This window comes from Hemiscyllium ocellatum, chromosome 1 (genome assembly GCF_020745735.1).
Source record: "Hemiscyllium ocellatum isolate sHemOce1 chromosome 1, sHemOce1.pat.X.cur, whole genome shotgun sequence".
Classification (NCBI taxonomy): Eukaryota; Metazoa; Chordata; class Chondrichthyes; order Orectolobiformes; family Hemiscylliidae; genus Hemiscyllium; species Hemiscyllium ocellatum.
In genome coordinates, this window is record NC_083401.1 from 39,659,390 (window position 1) to 39,670,629 (window position 11,240).

At 42.3% G+C, this 11,240-nt stretch overlaps 1 long non-coding RNA gene across 2 annotated transcripts; it reads left to right on the forward strand.

Annotated features, from left to right (window-relative positions):
* The first annotated feature begins 979 nt into the window (after nucleotides 1-979).
* LOC132818161 (uncharacterized) lies at nucleotides 980-10,195 on the forward strand. 2 transcript variants are annotated; one of them, XR_009644978.1, is made up of 3 exons: nucleotides 980-1,065; nucleotides 1,325-1,469; nucleotides 9,073-10,195. It is a non-coding gene; the product is annotated as an uncharacterized LOC132818161 (long non-coding RNA). The 2 variants fall into 2 exon arrangements; XR_009644979.1 differs by having other exon boundaries at nucleotides 989-1,065; nucleotides 1,328-1,469.
* The last annotated feature ends 1,045 nt before the right edge of the window (nucleotides 10,196-11,240 follow it).

An 11,240-nucleotide genomic window follows, 5' to 3' on the forward strand; every position in this document is an offset into this window, starting at 1 on the left:
ACTGGTTTACAATGTCATGAGGAACATGGATAGGGTAAATAGCCATGGTCTTTTCCCTGGAGTGGGGGAGTCCAAAACTAGAGGGCATAGGATTAAGGTAAGAGGGGAAAGATTTAAAAGGGACGTAAGGGGTAACTTTATCACACAGACAGTGGTACGTATATGGAATGATCTGCTAGAAGAAGTGGTGAAGAAGTGGCTGGTACAATTACAACATTTAAAAGGCATCTGGATGGGTATATGAATCTAGAGGGTTTAGAGGGATGGGGCTAAATGCTGGCAAATAAGACTAGATTAATTTAGGATATCTGGTCAACATGGACGAGATGGATCGAAGGGTCCGTTTCCATGCTGTACATCTCTATGACTCTGTGGCCAAACAGGTCCTTCCAACAAATACCTTGTCAGGTTGTAACAGCAGAAAAGATTGGCTAACCATGTGATGGAAGGAATGTTGGAGCTTCTACAATCACTAGCTGCAGACTACAACGTGCATATAAAAATGCATATTGCCACAGCAACTTCAACTCCTTGACTGAGTAGTCACATACCCACTGTCTTATTGGAACCAGTACAGCTGATCAGTGCCATCTTGTGTTCATTTAAATTATAGTCAGCTGTAACAAGAATATTTTCTTTGTTTCTTCCAGTTTATTCCTTCATCTCCAGGAGCTCTGATGTCTGCTGGAATGACTCCATAGACATAGGCACACTCAATCAAAAATATTGATTCCTTATTCTTGGTCTAAACAATTGAGTGCCAGGAGTCTGTTTGGTTACAGTGTACATTCACAGCCAGCCTGATCTTTCCTAACTTTATTTCCTGACCCAAATGTTTCCAAGCAGGAGTCATTAACTAGTGACTTAGAATATCACATGACTTCCTCCCACTCAGTCCAGGATTTCAATGGCTATTTGTCCTTTCCCTTCTGAAGCAGTTCTTCCGGATCATGAATAATTTACTTCCCTTCTAGTTTCCTTGACTCTCAGATAGCTGATAAATCCAAAGTATGATGTACAGACACAGCCATGTCCAGGTCAGGTGGTGTTTGAAGGGTTGGCAAGGTGATTTGTTTGGCAGTTTGTGCACTCTTTTCAATGCCTCAATTTCCAAAAACATTCATACCTCATGAATAGTTATCTTGGAAAATAAACTGCAATGGAGTAAATGACCAGTTGATTTATTTATGGTGGCATTGCTCAAAAGAATAATGTTGGTTGGTTTATGCAGAGAACTCATAACTATCATTAAAGTTGTACTGTTCTCAACTATTATTAGATTTACAAAGTATCCATGCAACAGGTTGAATTTTATGTTGTTCAGCAGTGGACGAGGATCTCACCCTGAAGTGGATGACTGAAAATGCACCTTCCATCAAGTTAGTGTTGCTGCCACTAACCAAGGACACATGCGAAGAGCAGTTGTCAGTGAGAGTTGGGACATCTGGGAGAGAGGCCACAAACCAGAGGTCAGTCACGGTCACTTGTTACTAATGACACCTGCAATACAAATTATACTTTGGAAGCTCAAGATGTTTATAAAGTTAAAAATCACACTTGGTTTAAATAACACCAGGTTATAGTCCAACAGGTTTAATTTGGTAATACTAGCTTTCGGAGCTCTGCTCCTTCATCAGGTAACTAATGGGGCAGGATCATAGGACACAGAATTTATAGCAAAAGCTCTTTGTGTCATGTAACTATACAATATCTTGAATGAACCTAGATTGCTGTTAAGTCTTTCATCTTTTAGAATGGGTTGCAGGTATCGATTCAATAATAGGTAAATCCCAGAACTTCTTTCAAGTCACATTCCCGTGATAATTTAAGGTTGTATAAAATAAAGGTGACATCTCAGCTCAGACAATGCACTAAAGGTGTGAGGCTAGAGTCTGTCTGTATGCCGATTTTGAGTCAGACTGGTTCTGTTTCCAAAGTAGGAGTTTATAAAATGTCACATGGATTGACTGCCTGCAGATTGTGTACTTTTTGAACAAAATATCTGCAAATACAAATTTTCCACCCCAGTCCAACATTGGCTCCTCCACATCAAAGATATTTTCAGGAAGTTAGATATAAAATAGAATCCCAACAGTGTGAAACAAGCCCTTTGGCCCAACAAGTCCACACCAACCCTCTAAAGAGTAACCCACCCACATCCATTCCACTACAATTACCCGAGGCTAATGCAGCTAACCAACACATCCCTGAACACTATGGGCAATTTCGCATGGCCAATTCACCTAACCTGCACATCTTTGGATTGTGGGAGAATGTGCAAACTCCACACAGACAGTCACCCAAGGCTGGAATTGAACCCGGGTCCCTGGCACTGTGAGGCAACAGTACTAACCACTGAGCCACCGTGCACAAGTCTTTAAAATCCTTTCAAGAATTGCTGCAGCTAGGAATATGATTTTTCGTGTATGTGTGTTAACTTTTGTGCTGGTAGTGAATCATTTCAGACCCTTGCCAGGAGAAAAGAATGTTGGAGTCATAGAGGTTAACAGCATAGAAAAATGCCCTTCAGCCCATTGAGTCTGCATCTGTCAAAAACACCCACCTAACTATTCTAATCCCATTTTCCAGCCCTTGGTCTTATGTGCCATAGCATTGTAAGTGCACATCTAAATACTTTTTCAATGTTATGAGGATTTCCACCTCTACCAACCTCCCAGGCAGTGAGTTCTAGATTCGCATCACTGGATGAAAAAGAGTTTTTGTATTCTATTTAAACCTCCTGCCCCTTGCCATTAACTTATGTCCTTAGCTACTGATCTTTCTATCAAGGAAACAAGTCCTTCACTGCCTACTTTATCAATATCCTTCAAAATTTTATACATCTCACACTTACTCCATGGGAATGCCGCTGACCCATTACAGATAAAGGAGAGAATGAAAGCACCAATTGGTGATTGGTCAAGATCTATGATGGCCGCATAGTTTAATGATGACACACAACGAGTCTTCTTCCAGGTGTGATATGGAAGGAGGTCTTCATGTCGAAAGATAGCAAGAGTAAGAGAGCTGCCAGCTAGATGGAGGTCACCAGCTATTGCATTGTCCAGAAAACCTGACTGTAACTTGGAAAAGGCTCAATGACCTTTTCAGGTCTGCCAGCTGGAGGGTGGATAGCAGCTGAAATGTTTGATTGTCCGTTGCAGTACATAATTGTATGAGTTGGCATGGTACAAGCATGCCACTCTGCATTACAATGGAATTTTTCCAGGGGCATGGTGGGAGTGCTATTGTGGTACCTTAAAGCTGGCAAGGAACATTCAAAAATGTATTTCCTTAACAAAGTACATACTGGTCATTATTGCTGCTCAGCATAATCATTACACTGTCCTGCTATATTTCCAGGAGAAGGTGCACAATGACAGTAATGGGGCCAGGATAAGAGCTGGTCAGTCCAAGCTGGTCAGTCCAAGCTGGCCATTCTCGCTGCAATTAAGAAAGTGGTACCAGAGCTGGAAACCTATTGCTGGAGCCAGTGCACTGGCAGAGGGCAATAAGATTTCAAATCCTCCTCCAAATTGAACTTCAGGTGGTGGGGGTGGGGTGCAACTGTCTTGAAGCTGGAGAAGCTATCAAAAATGTGGCATTGATGAATTTTGTCTTTAGAGGTTTGCACAATTTGAAAAGGACCATCTGTCTGCAGGTGGAATAGTTTATGGTTCAGAACTGCCTACAATCTCCCAGTATGTATTCTGAGGAAGACAGTTTCTCTGAACTTACCTCAATTGATGGTGATGCCCCTTTTCTCCTTGTTTTTGTTTCCACAATTGGATAAAACATTGGCAGCAGCTATAGCAAGCTCTGAAGAATCCTTGCTAACCTCTGAGGAGAACAACAGGTCCTGAGGGCAGTGTATAACATCTTTGCTCAGCACCTAGAATCAACATAGATACAAGCATTTAGGTGCTTTCAAAGGACCATACAATGATGAGAATACATCACAGCAGAAAACCAGCTGTCAGAGACTGAAATAGCACAGGCCTCTGGCATTGAGAGAAATATTGGAAGTGGGCCAGATGCCAAACCTCTGGTGTCATCATCAGGCGGTAGATGCTGAATGATTAGCATAAATTATGTGGAAATGTGGTAAAGGTTTCAAGGTGATTATGTTTATGGAATGGACATGCAGGATTCCATGCAGTCCTTTATACTACCAAAGAATCCCTACTGTGTGAAAACAGGCCATTTCGTCCAACAAGTCTGCACTGATCTGCTGAAGACCAACCCACTCAGACCCATTCCCCTGGCTAATGCACTGAACCTACACATTCCTGAACACTATGGGCAATTTAGCATGGCCAATTCACCTAATCCGCACTGTGGGAGAAAACCAGAGAACTCCGAGGAATTCAGGGCAGACATGGGGAGAATGTGTAAACTCCATACAGACAGTCGCCCAAGTCTGGCATTGAACTCAGGTCCCTGGCATTGTGAGGCTGTAGTGCTAACCACTGAGCCACCATGCCACCCATCACACACTCTACAGAAAGTATGATACCCTCCATTAAGAGACTAGTAACTCTCATCTCTATGACTCTAAGTGGACAAACCTTGGCCAAATGGTTAAAAGTTTCTTCAGGATCTGGGCTAGCAAGCCATTGAATTTGCTGCTGGTATGTGGACTTGAGACAGCAAAGGAGTCATAGTATCATAGAGATGTACAGCATGGAAACAGACCATTCGGTCCAACTCGTCCATGCCAACCAGATATCCCAACCCAATCTAGTCCCACCTAGCCCATATCCCTACAAACCTTTCTTATTTATATACCCATCCAAATGCCTTTTAAATGTTGCAATTGTACCAGCCTCCACCACTTCCTCTGGTAGCTCATTCCATACACATACCACCCTCTGAGTGAAAATGTTGCCCCTTGGGTCTCTTTTATATCTTTCCCCTCTCACCCTAAACCTATGCCCTCTAGTTCTGGACTCCCCGACCCCAGGGAAAAGACTTTGCCTATTTATCCTATGCATGCCCCTCATAATTTTGTAGACCTCTATAAGGTCACCCCTCAGCCTCCGACGCTCCAGGGAAAACAACCCCAGCCTGTTCAGCCTCTCCCTATAGCTCAAATCCTCCAACCCTGGCAACATCCTTGTAAATCTTTTCTGAACCCTTTCAAATTTCACAACATCTTTCCAATAGGAAGGAGACCATAATTGCACGCAATATTCCAACAGTGGCCTAACCAATGTCCTGTTCAGCCGCAACGTGACCCACCAACTCCTGTACTCAATACTCTGACCAATAAAGGAAAGCATACCAAACACCTTCTCTATCCTATCTATCTGCAATTCCACTTTCAAGGAGCTATGAACCTACACTCCAAGGTCTCTTTGTTCGCCAACACTCCCCAGGACCTTACCATTAAGTGTATAAGTCCTGCTAAGATTTGCTTTCCCAAAATGCAACACCTCATATTTATCTGAATTAAACTCCATCTGCCACTTCTCAGCCCATTGGCCCATCTGATCAAGATCCTGTTGTAATCTGAGATAACCTTTTTCGCTGTCCACCACACCACCTACTAGACCTAACCAGAGGAAGAGAACTGATAGGCCGATACCCTTGAAAAGTCCGCCTACATCTGGTTTGAAACAGTTAAATTGGTTCTGATTTGGATGTTGCTAAGCAATCAAAATAAATGTCTGGTTAAATGGTTCTGTGGTTCTAATGGAGGTCGATACTGGTGCAGCCATTTCAGTGATCACAGAACCAGTCTTTACCAAAATTCGCTCTGGTCTCCAACCCTTATGTTTGCACAAGATCTTGGTTAGACTAGAACCCATACTGAGGAACATTAAGGGTTAAGGGCACAACTTCTGTTCTGGTCTCTTACGAGAAACAGCTGATTCAATTTCCATTGATTGTTGGAGAAGGCTCAAGATTGATGGGGCAAAATTGGTTGAGAAAGATTCACCTAGGTCGGGTCAAAAGTTTTTGATTATAAAATGGCTGCATGTGTGAAGTCCTAATTAAATACCTGGATGTTTTTCTGGAAGATAGAGGGAGTATCAAAGGAGCCAAGGCATGTTGACCAGGCAACAAATCCACAATTCTGCAAGGCCTGCCCAGTGAGATTTGCCTTATGAGCAAAAGTAGAGACAGAATTCAGAAGGCTGGAAAGGGAAGAATCATCAAACCAGTTATTTTTTCAGAATGGGCAGCATCAGTCATTCCAATTGTGAAACCTGATGGTTAGGTTCACCACTATGAGGATTTTAAACAAATGGTAAATCACATTTCACAGCTGGATATACCCTATCCCTCACATAGAGGAATTATACACAAAGGTGGCAAGGGTGCTGTACTTCACAAAACTAGAGCAGTGTGTACTTGCAATTGTGGTTCAGTGAGGATTCACAAAGGTTTGCTATTATTAATATCCATAAGGGTTTATACCAATGTTCAAGATTGCAATTTGGGGTATCGTCAGCCTATACAATTTTTCAGTCGATGATGGAGAACATTTTACAAGGTCTTCCCAGGATTCCATTTATTTGGATAACATGCTAATAACATGGAAGACCACTAAGGAGCACTTAGACAACATGGACATAGTCTTTAGACATTTCTCCCAGATGGGCGAATGCTCAGAAGGGAAGAATGTGTTTTCCAAGAGACCTACTTGGGCTATAGAGTCAACAAGACCAGGTTACAAATGTTGGAAGACAAAGTGAGGATGATCAAAGGTGCCATAGCTCCCACGTTTACTGGAGCCAAGGTCTTTCCTTGGGCTGGTGAACTATTACGGAAAGTTCATACATAACCTAGTATCCTTCCTGGCACCTTTGGATCAACTCTTTAAAAAAGGTGAACTTTGGAAATGGTCACATAGCCATGCCATAGCTTTCAGGGAAGCAAATAAACAGCTATCAACCTCTAAGGTGTTGGCACACTCTGATCCTGAATGAGAAGCATTAGGATAGAATTGAGTCATATGTTGCCCAAGAGGGAGAATGCCTAATATCATATTCATTCAGGACTTTGGCTAATGCTAATATGCCCAGATAGAGAAAGAAGGTTTTGTGGTCATATTTAGAGTCAGGATGTTCCACCAATAATTTTACAGATGTAAATTTGTAATAATAATGGACCAGAAATCCCTGCCAGATCTACTGAAAGAACACAAGGCAGTGCCGCTCATAGCTTCAGGCAGAATTCAGTGGTGAGTTCTAATACTAAATGTGTATAATTACAAGGTAGAACACTGTCTGGGATGCCAAGTAGCAAATAAAGATGCATCACTGATGGTACTGCCACTGGAAGAGTCCATAACGGTTTTACATTTTCTGGACACACTTCCAATCGCAGCTGACAAGACCTGAGTTTGAACGCAGAAAGATTCAATCCTAGCAAAACTGAAAGAGATGATGGTGATGGCAAAACCAAAGGGCTGTCACAACCAGAACTGAAACCTTTTTGGACCCGGAAAGACCAGATCACAGTATTAATATGGGGAGCAAGAATGATTGTCCTAAGCAAAGGTCGCTGCCAGACCAAGGTCATTCAGGGATTTCCAAAATGAAGATGTTGGCAAGAAGTTTTGTCTGGTGGCCAGGATTGGATACTGATATAGCTGTTGTTGGTGGGGCAAAATGCCAACAGCGGCAAGAATCACTGCCTGCAACTCCCCCACATTCATGGCAATGGCCAGGTAAACCTTGGACATGGTTACACGTCAACTATGCAGGTCCTTTCATGGCCTCAGAGTTATAAGTCATTGTGGATGCTCACTCAAAATGGGTGGACCTGCATAGAGTTCATTTTTCAAACACGGGGATGATGATAGAAAAACTGGGTAGAACTTTTGCAATACAGACTCCCTAAAGTGTTGGTCACAGATGTTGGGCCATCATTTACCAGCAGGGAACTTGAGTATTCCCTGAAGACAAAATGGTACTCTGCCATATAAGGACAGCTCCAACCATTCATCATCCAATGGTCTGGTAGGAAGAGCAGTCCAACATTTGAAGGCAGGTTTAAAGAAACAGCCTACAGCTTCACTAGATACCAAACTATCCCGTTCCTATTTGATTATAGGATCACCCCTCATGCAATTACAAGGATAGCTCCACCAGAGATGCCAATGGGGAATATGCACCAGGTTAAATCTGATCTTTCTGGACCTAGGGGGTGAGGGTGAAACAGCTTCAGGAACACTAATCCAGGATACAAGACTCAACTAAGCAAGAGTGACAGTTAACTTTAGGGGATGAAGTGGATGTAGGAACCACAGGAATTGCCATGCATGGGTAAGACACATGGTCGATATGAGGTCAGGTCTAGTTCTGTATAAAGTTCGGGTAGGTGCAAAAGTCCTGAACAAGCACATGAATCGTCCGAAAGTTGCAAACTCGCAAATGTTATAGGAGCTAAAGTGCTACAGAAAGTGCATGACATACTTGCATTTGTTGGTAAGGGAACTGGGTGCAAGAGTCACAATATCATGTTGCAGCTTTATAAGACTTTGGCTAGGCCACACTTAGAGAATTGCCTTCAGTTGTGGTTGCCACATTACAGGAAGAATGTGAAGGCTTTGGAGAGTGTGGAGAAGAGGTTTACCAGGATGCTGCCTAGATTAGAGGGTATGAGTATAAGAAGAGGCTAGAAAAACACAGATTGTTTTCTCTAGAGCAGCGAACACTTAGGGGAGACTTGTCTGTAAAATTATGAAACATATAGTTAGGATTGATAGTCAAAACCTTTTTCCCAAAATTGAAATGTTTAATACTAGGCAGCATACATTTAAGGTGAGAGGGGAAAGTGTAGGAGTGTGGAATGTGCTGCCAGGGGTGGTGATGGAGGCAGATACAATAGGGGTATTTAAGGGACTTTTAGATAAGCACATGAATATAGAGGAAATGGTGGCATATGGACCAAGAGCAGGCAGAAGGGATATTAACTTAGCTCCATGTTCGCTACAACATTGTGGGCCAAAGTGCTTGTTCTTGTGCTATACTATTCTATGTTATAAAACGTATCCGGTTCCCCAAAAACCTTTCTAACTGCTCTCAAATTCTTGGTTTCTCTCTCTGTCAAATGTTGAAGCTACCTTGGAATCTGAGATGGACACTGCAGTTATCACCACCTCAACATCTTTGCTACCTGAATAAGAGAATGAAGTTTTTCCAAGATGATCCAAGCACAAGAGGTCAACTATTTGCATGATACGCCTCCCATATCTGAGACAGAGTTGGAGCAACCTGACCTGATGCTAAAACTCCCCCAGCAGGAGCTACAAAAAAAGAAGCAGCCTGTGCCCTCGGACTTAGAGGTGAAGGGATGTGGTGATTATAACGAGGTCAGCCATGTGGATCTCATAAAATATGAGTGCCCAGATTTGATCTGTTAATTTGATCCAAGCAGGGATCCCTGGCTGACAGATATAAACAAGAGTGTTAGAGGTTCTGTTCATTCTGAGAGCTGGCTCTGAGGGAGCTAGATCAGTGTCAAAGATTCTCCACATATAAATAAAGGATGACCACCAGCCTCTGTGGCATTATTTCATCCCTATCTCAAGGTAGCAATTCTAGAACCCTTCCTGATGTTTTGTGCCAGCTCTCCAAATATACACCAGTTTTTCTCAAACCCAGTGAGTCAGAAGCATTTACAGTAAGCCCTGTAAAGACATGTGCTCAGCAGGATGGATCCTTGTGGTAGTGCTACTGAATTCTGTACCTGAGTACCTGGAAGTTATCAGCACAGGCCTTATTTAAACATGCATTGATGAATGTCTTGACTGCTTCCAGTACACACAGAGCATGTCTGTGCTCATCCCCAAAGAGAAGGTGGTGACTTAGTGGTATTATTGCTCAACTATTAGTCCAGAAACTGTAGTCATGTTCTGGGTACCCAGGTTCGAATCTTGCCATGGGAGATGGTGAAATTTGAATTAAATAAATATCTGGAATTAGAAGTCTACTAATGACTATGAAGCCGTTGTTGATTGTTAGAAAAAACGTCTTGTTCACTAATGCCCTTGAGGGAAGGAAACTGTCATCCTTACCTGGTATGGACTACATGTGACTCCTGAACTACAGCAATATGGTTAACACTTAACACCTCTCTGGGCAATTAGGAATGGGTTATAAGTGTTGGCCTGGCCGATGATGCCCATATCCTGTGAAAGATTTTTTAAAATCCTTGTCCCAGCTAGGGGCAGTGCTGAAGACTATACTCATTACCATTGACAAGACAATTACTTGGATCAACTGCATGAATGCTGAGGCTACAAGATCAGGACAGAGCCTGAGTATTCTGCAGTTGGTAAATCACCTTGTGACTCCGTACAGCCTGTCCACCAAGGCACAAGTCAATGGATACACTTCACTTGCCTCAATGAATGAAGGTCCAACAACATTCAAGAAGATCAACATCATCCAAGACAAAGCAGCCCACTTCGTTAACACCCCATCCCACCATCTTCAATGTACATTGCCTTCATCATGGACACACCATGTCTGCATCCTGGAACATCCTTCTAATAACAGTACAATTGAAACAAAAGTTACTGTGTAAATGACCATACTAAGATATGAAAGAATCCTCAAATTTTGTTTATCTCATTGCCTCTGATAGAGTTCTGGCCTCTGACTAAATGGTGGGGATTAGGAATTTACACTGATACCCAGTACCACTTCCAAATAATTCCTCAGGGACCAGGACTAACAAGAACAGAAAAATATAAATTATAAACAATCGACATAGGTAGTTGGATAGAAAAATACAAATACAAGAATAGGAGTTCAAAAATGTCAGAGAACGAGAATAGGAATAAAATACAACTGGACTGACACTGAGAACAAGATTCAAAATGAACGGCTGTTCATTTACAAAAAAATCAGAAGCAGAAATTAAAAGGAACCGATACAACTGTACTTCAAATTAAGTACACTGAGCACAGCAGTGCTCAAATGCTCCAGCAAATGGGGCCCAAACTAGTGAAAACACAATATCAGGAGTAAAGCTAAGAAAATGTTTATGTGCCTTGGGGTAGTCAATATAGAGAGAACAGGAGGCCACAAGGAAGGAAAACAAAATGAACCACATCTGCCATAACCTGGGAGAGGAAGTGTAATAAATCACTAAAGTAGAAACAGAACAACAATGACAGGGTGAGACCTGCGGGTTGGCCAAAAGGGAAACTGCTGCTGAGAGTCAAAATCTAATAGTATAATAATCTGAGACGTGCAAAAACAGGAAAATTATTCCCTGCA